Raw genomic sequence first — 8,416 nt, forward strand, 5'->3', positions numbered from 1 at the left:
AGTCACGCAGCCACTGCATCATTATCCCATCCGCTGTCCACCATCCCATCCATCAATTTCCACCATGTGCTACGCACTATTTATTGTCATAATCATAGTTGAGGTCACTCACATCTTCGCCTGATCCAATCTGCATCTTATCTAGTTTGTCTTGGAAAGAAAAAAAAATAAGATAGAGAAAAAAAAAGAAAAAAGGAAAAAAAAGAAAAAGAGAGAGAAGAAAAAGAAAAAAAAAAGCGTGAGAAAAAAAAGAGAGAAGAAAAAAAATTGGATCTATCTAGAATCAATCTCGTACCTGAATTCGGATTGGAATCTGTTTTGCGCACTGTTCAGTAAAACAGGTGTATCTTCCTCATACGAAGTCAGTTTTGGCTTCGTGAGTACTCAAATTGAAGATAGCGACGAGCCGCATCTAAATAGTTGCAGAAGCTAGTTCAATATTTGACACCTCAAAATCGGCTTTTAAATAGGTCTTTTTGCCCTCCGAAGTTCGTGAACACAACTTGTTCCAATTTTTCAGGCCAGTTTTAGAATTCTTTGACTCCTCATATCAACTCGGAATTGAGTGATTCTTTTTGCATTGGAAAGATTGAGTTAGTAGCATTCTTTGAAAGAATTATCAGAAAATTGTCTCAAACTTTTCAAGAGGAAAGTTGGAGAGAGAGTTGTTGTATATCCTGCTTGGCAGTTGTTTTTCATCATTATCTTCACTACCGTTGTGATCTTCACTTATATCTTGCTGTCAAGAGCTAATTAGTATCCTTCATTGATGCTAGTTGTGCTACGCCGTGACCTCATTAGTGTTCTAGGCTCGCGTCTCTAGTCCGGTCTAGCCTAGGACCAGCACAGTACCGTCATTGAGCGTTTATTCAACATTGCATCTTTGAATTGATTATTGCTAATCTTTTGCTACCATATATAGCCAACCCAGCTCCACATATTTCTACACCGTGTATACGTACGCTCCCCTGGCAATCGCTTTACTCAATATTCGGAGTTACTTGACACCGCTGGTTGCCGATCACCGCCTGCTGCATGGTAAGAACTTGTAAGACATTGATATTTGCTTTACTGTGAGTGTTTTACCACCACATCCTAGTAGTTATAGGAACATTATTTTTGGGTTTTGTTTCTTGTTCTACTAATCATGACAGGATCCAGAGTCAATTCATGAGCTTTGTCGATCGCGGGAGACGTGCCACCACCTTTGCAAATACCACAACCGTCACGAGAGGTGCACAAACATCCAAATGCACATGATCAGGTTAATGTATCTATACCACCATTTAATGGCCGTTTTAAACCTGCTTTATATATTGAATGGGAGTTCGACATAAAAAATATATTTGCTTTCCATAATTTCGATGAACATAAAAAGGTTAAGGTTGCGGTTGGTTCTTTCACTGGTTATGCTTTGGTTTGGTGCAGTGAATATTGTCGGTTACACCCTGATTATATACCTACTACTTGGGATGATTTGAAACTTGCCATGCGACATACTTCCGTCCCTGCTTATTATACTCGTGACATGATTAAGAAGTTGCAACACTTAAAACAAGGTAGTGAAACTGTAACAAAATATTATGATGATTTACAAACTACCTTGTTGCATTCCTCTTTAGAAGAAAGTGAAGATGATTTTATGGATAGATTTTGGGGAGGATTAAACCGTGATATTCAAGAGATACTAATTCATGAAGAGTGTTATCCTATGGACCATTTGTTTCATCTTGCTTGCAAAGCTGAACAGGAAATAAAACGACGTGTTGGCCACGAGGAGAACAAGCGCACGGTGCACATTCCAAGAGTTGATATGATTGTTCCTTCAACTACTAGACATACTATGACAACCACATCCGTTGTTGTCAGGACTACATCACCTCCACCATGTGACACATCGCCCCCGAGAGTGGCTACATCATCTGAGTTGATCATAAGAGGTAATGACAAAGGTACTGATCTTCCATCTCTACATGAGAATGATGAATGCCTTGTCAATTTGAATGCACCATCTGATGAGCTACCCACTACTTTGATCACACCACCTATTTTAGAGGACTACGTTGATAATTTAACTTTGCCATGTGATCAAACAACTGAAATACCAACAATTTTTAGTGCACCCATTGAATTAACTATTGATGCAAAAGAACCAATGTTTAATCATTTTGATATGACCTCTAATCTTGGTGATGATTCTGTGTTGAATGACTTATTGCATGTTTGCTTATTTAAGCATGTTGTAGCATGTAAATTTGATGCAAGTAAGGTTTATTCACCAATGTTGGGATGGTTTAATGATGAACATTGTCAATCTTTTGAAATGAATAAGAGCTTCACTTATATGTGCAAACTGAGTTGCAATATTTTCATGCCTTCTACTTCTTGTGCTAATTTTTTGGCTTTAGATTTTATGAACTATGCAAGTTACTCATCTATTAATGTGTCATATATGCAAAAATCAAGGAAAGTAAAAATGGATGACATATACATATACAACATGTACACCTTGTCTTTTTTGTTAGCCACATTTCAGATTAAGCAACACCGAGGACGGCTTTATTTTCAAGAAGGGGAGGATGATGAGGACATGACTACCTTGGATATGACCAAAAATATTGCATATATGCATATTTGTCAGGTGATTTCTAGTGCAAACTATTCAATAATCTATTTATGTTATCCAGAACAAAAATACTTCACACACTTTTATGTTTTGTCTAATTGCAGGTGTATGGGACATTTGTACAATCCACATATGAAGATAAGGAAGAAAGAGATGTTTATTTGCTGTCCAAAAAGTTCTCTCACGTCACTTTTGGCCCAAGAGAAGATAGAGTCTAAGTCTCTCACGTTTTGGATTCAGATTCGGACTGCACAGACATACCTGACTCAAAACGCACACAAGTTTTTCATACGGACTCCGAATTGGGTGATTCTTTTTTTGTTGGAAACTAGATTTCGTGCACTTTCCAACCCAATTGGAATCACCTTCAAATTCGTCCGGAGCATTGAGTTGTGGACGAAACAATATGATGCTGCAGCAGAATCCGAGTCAAACTACAAGTCCAAAGGTGTTACATCACCTCCACTTGGGCCCATTGGCCTTGTACGACCTAGATTTAGTTTTAGGCTGCCTTGGGACGTCCTCCCACCTCCTTGGCCGCCACCCCTTGCTCCTATATAAGTAGATCCATCTAGTAGCTTTTCTCTTGGGATTTGTTTAGTTAAAAGTTAGCCATTGCAACTTCGTGTACTTCGTTTGTGTCCAACGACCAGACCAAGACCGCTTACGGATTCCCACCTTTGTCGATACTTCATATATACTCGCAATATTCAGATTGCTTTTATCATATTCTTGCTTGTTCTTCGATTGCTTGCAGGAATAGACCTTCGTGGTCAGGTTGATTGTGCTCCAGCGTGGTCAATAACCTCTCGGAGTTGGTTTAGCGATTGCTAAGGCGCAACGTCGTGCACGTTTGTAGTCGGATCGTCAAAGTCATCCTCACCAAATCGATAGTTATCATCTCATCGAAAGATCGGGACCCCCGCCTCTATCACACATCCTCCTTGACACCCCCACCTCCACCCCATTCAACTCCTCATTCCATGCTTTGTCACAGTGAGGGTTGTAACAATGATTATATGGTAATTTCATATATCCACAAGGAACTCGATCAACCCCTCTAGTTCACCAAGATGCATGTCGGGTCTCGCACTCCCTTCTTCGACATCTCGTTCATTCCTCATCATTACACAGAGCATGAGGGGGAGCCGAGAGCTTGATTGAAATGGAGGCCAAGGACTGCCACCGGCGGGGGTTGCCAGGCAACAACTGGTGGGGCTCAGTGCCGTGATCAAGTTGCTAAGAGTAACTCCAACGCGCCGACCCAAACTGTGCCGAGAGTTTGCTCCTGCGTCTGAAATGCTGCTGCAAGAGAGGTTCACCAACGGCGCCGAAGTAGGTAAGATGCAAGAAATGATCCAGTCCATGAATCACGAGGTGCAAGCTAGAGAAAGTTTTTGAAGAGAAATTGCTATGGAGGACCAAGTGAAAGCTGCAGGAAGCAAAGGCTGAAGCCATGCAGGAGCTCACAGATGCGCACGTAAATGCTCTCCGAAGATGAGTTCAGACAATGAAGTTGAGATCCTGACAATGCACTTCTCTCAGAAGATAAGTCTAGACATGGAGTTGAGATCCTGATGATGCAGCAGTCATCGATGATCTAAAGTTCAAACTTGAGAGCATTGCTACTGAGAAAAGTCGCTCTTAAATTGCATGACGTGACTGAACCAGCAATTTCCATGATCCGATCCCACGGAGGCCAACTCGTAACTGTTAGGTCAACTCCACCGCACGACCTCAAACGGACGTTCGGATTGGCCGGATTTTGTCCCTTTGGGGCGCCGATGGGTTCGCCCGTTTCCGACTGTGTCTGGTGGGTCGTGCGTGCGCCCACCGCATGGCCGCACCCCAAATCACGTCCGTGTCAGTTAAAGCAATAAAAAAAAGAAAACCATAAAAAATGACTAAAAAAATAAATAAATGCAGTTTAATAAAGATAAAACTAAGTTGGGGGGGTCCATGGCCACAAAACGACCCAGTTTCGTCACATTAATAATTAAACATAAAAAAGTAAAAAAAACGGTCGCCGCCGGCGCGCTCCTGCCCGTGCCCGTCGTTGCCGTCGCCGTGGCCCTCTTCAGCGGCCGCCGTTGTCGTCGCCGTCGTTGACGAGGTCGACATAGTCCGGCGGCGTCCACAGGTGGGACGGCGGTGCGTGGTGGACGGGGGCGGGCTGGACGGCGGGAGGTGCCTGCAACACCTCCTCCCGTGGCGACGCCTCCTGCTCCGGTGACTGCTGCGGAGTGGCGCGCCAGTCCACGCCCACGCCGGAGGCCATCTCCGAAGCAGTGCAGGACCAGGCCCACCCCGTGCCCACCAGCTGCTGGAAGGCGGCCGACGGCTCCTCCTCCATGGCGTCCTCCCTCCTCTCCTCCGTCAAGGCCGCCATCTGCAGCTCCGGGAAGGCCACGTCGCCGGCGGCAGACAGTGCCATGACCTACTCGAAGCCGTCCCATTGCCGCTCGTCATGCGTGCTCATGGAGTCCTCCATGACACGCTGCACGAGACGGGCTTCCTCCTCCGCCGTCATGCGAGGAGGTGGTGGCGGCGATGGAGATGGCGACGGCGACGGTGTGGGCGTGAGGTCACGCACCAGCCTACGCCCGCGCTCCTGGGGAGCAGCCGCTCGGCGCTCTGGGCGTGGCCGCCGTGGCCCCGTCAACGTGCCGACAAAATAGGACGCCCGCCGCGTGTCGTGCTCATCGCGGAACCAGGTGTCCCACAATGGCGAGTCGGGGATGTACCTGGGGTCGTAGTAGAGGTCGTCCGGGAGGAGGAGGCGGCGGCGCTCGATCTCCTGGCGGCGCGCACGGCCGGTCACCGGGACCGGCGGGATCGGCACGCGGTCGGCCGACAAATGCCAGTTGTTGGGGAGGTGGGCGTCGCTCCAGGGGATCGGCGTCCTCGTCTCCCAATAACGGTGGCACACCGAAGCGCGGATGTAGTGTCGGTCGCGCTCGCCGGCGGACGCGGGGGCGATGGAGAACGCGGGCGGCGAGGGGGCCCGGCGTGGTGGCGATGGCGATGGCGAGGCCGGCTCCTCCTTCTTCATCGAGCCGCGGCGACGCCCCGACGAGGAGTCAGCCTCGCGGTCGTGCTTGCCTTTGCGGCCGTAGTTCCAGAGCCCCATGGCTGCGGGCGGCCGGCCGGCGAGTTCTTGGCTAGGGTTTGAGGCCTGGGGCTGTCGGGTTTCGAGGATGCCGCGGGGTGGCGTGGGGCAGTGTGGACGACGACCGGTCCACGCTTCCCACTTAAAGAAGGACGGCGACCCTTCCATGTGTGGATGACAGGTGGGGCCGCCCGCCCGTGCGCATTGATGTGGGCGGGTGGAAGGTAGGTGGCCGCCTGCCACGCGGCCCCGACGCGGACGAGGGCGCGTCCGTTTGGTGTCCGCCCCGACCCAAACCCGGCGCAAGTTTGCGCTCGAAATGGGTCGGCCCGGACACAAAACAGACAGGATGGGTCCGGGCCGTCTCGTTTGTCCCTTTTGTCCCAAACGAACAAGGCCGGACAGAATGGGGTCGTGCGATGGAGTTGGCCTTAAACTGTGTGCCTCTCATGTTTGAGAGGCAGCGTGAATGTTACCTCGGGTCAGCTGATGTCATGGGACTACCTGACGAGCATGCATGGGACCTCCATTGGGAAAATCACGTCACCACGATTCTTGGACCGTAAAAGTGGATGGGGGACTGACTCAATTGTGATTGCCAGCGCCATCTCATTCTTGTGACTGGCGCGTCACGTGGCGGTAGAGTTCGCTAGCAAATTGGACAATTTTAATCTGTGGATAAAATCATTTCACAAAATGAAATGTTCTTAATTTTTTTTCACTCAACTGACCTTTTTGAGTGGCGCTCGACACGAAGGCGCCACACTATACTGTGCAGCGACTGACTAACAGGCGTTGCATGCCTAGCCAGCATCGCGTTCGGGTGATCCGAAAATTACTAAGTCAGTGTGCAGCGTCTGAGAGCTAGGTGCCACACTATACAGTGTAGCGCCTAGCGTCTAGGCGTTGCACTAGTGGTTGCTTCATTTTGTAGCGCCTAGCGTCTAGGCGTTGCACTAGTGGTTGCTTCATTTTGTAGCGGTAAATAATGCAACCACCAGTGCAACGCCTAGAGGCTAGGCGCTACACTGTATAGTGTGGCACCTTGCTCTTAGGCGCTACACATTGACTTACTAATTTTTAGGCAGTCCAGGGTGTGACGCTGGGCAAGCGTGTAGCGTCTGTCAGTCAGGCGTTGCACAGTATAGTGTGACGCATTTGTATTGGGCGCCACTCAAAAAGGTCAACTGAGTGAAAAAAATTTAGGGACTGTTTATTTTGTGAAACGATTTCATTCACAGGTTAAAATTGTCAAATTTGCCGAGTTTGCTCAATTGGGTTGGTGGTGCATCGGTTGCGTGCTACTTGGGTGGCCCAGCGAGGTGCCTTCGTACCGTGTGCGTCGCTGGTGCTGGCGCCGGGGATCTCACCGGCTGTTCGGGATACGAGCGGGAGTGCCTGAGGCTGTTGTTCCGAAATGCTCGGTGCCGAGGTCTGAAGTGTGTTTCGGCTGCTTCTTCCCAATGTACATCCCGTGGAAACCCCTTGTCCGGGCTGCTTCTTCCCACGGTGGATTGGTGGACCCGGGCCCGGGGACGATGCAGTGTGGGCTGGGACCGAGTCACGCTCGTACACGTTGATCGCCCTGAAATTGAATCCTACTCGTCCATCGATCGCTGTCCGTCTCCTACTCCCGCTGCGCAACTTTCAAATCCATATATGCCCTCTCCAAGAACCACAGAACCACACAAGCCAACTTTATTCTTTGCCGGTACGTCGGAGCTAAATTCGCGCGCCGGTCATCCTAAATCCAAGTCAGCGATCAGCCGGCCAGGAGCTCGCCGTAGTGCCGTGTCGTGTTCTGGTAGCATGGAGAGTGTGCTTCTGCCATGGAACCACGTCAGCCCGATCTCAAGGAGTTCTCCACTGCCACTGTGGCCGAGGTGTTGAAACCAGTGGAGGCGCCATCCGATGGTGAAGGATGCCCCATATGCTCCGGTCAGGAGGAGGCTATGGAGACCGCTTGGAAGGAGACAACATGCAGACACATCTTCCATGCACGGGGGTGAATATCTGGTGCTAAGGGAGGACCTCGCGTTAGGTGCTCCCAGTTTTCAAAATGCACATTAAATGTTTCAAAAAATTCCAAAAAAAATATATTGATGTTAGCATCACATGAATGTACAATCCCTAAAAAATTTCAAATCAAAAGTCAAAATACACATTGAGATACATAAAAGACAAATTCAACATGAATGTTTTGCAGAAAATCCCCCAAACATTCCCGAAATGACACCTTGGTCCACATCCCGTGATGCTGCCCATTGGATCTCAGATCGACGCCCGAGGTTGCGCGGGAGCACCTAATGTGAGGTGCTCCCGTAGCACCAGATATTTTTCCCCATGGAAGGTGCGTGGAGAGATAGCTCAAGACGAAGGAAAGTTGCCCCGTGTGTCGGCACCAGCTTTCAATACCACATGTTACTGTAGAAAAACATGTTCGCCCTCCTAATCCTATGATCTTGATGACAATTGAAATAGCGAAGCATTCGGAGATATACTTATCAGAAACATACGACTATTTTAGATGGTATATGTAGAAGGCATTTGAAGGTGATTGAAGACAATGTTGGCATGTGCAACCTTCCGTGAACTTTCGTATGGATATTTATATTTGTCTTTATGGATATTTTTTCTTTCAAACAATGCTATGAGTCTTGTATTTATTCATACGGATATTT

The sequence above is a fragment of the Triticum dicoccoides genome, chromosome 3B (genome assembly GCF_002162155.2).
Source record: "Triticum dicoccoides isolate Atlit2015 ecotype Zavitan chromosome 3B, WEW_v2.0, whole genome shotgun sequence".
Lineage (NCBI taxonomy): Eukaryota > Viridiplantae > Streptophyta > Magnoliopsida > Poales > Poaceae > Triticum > Triticum dicoccoides.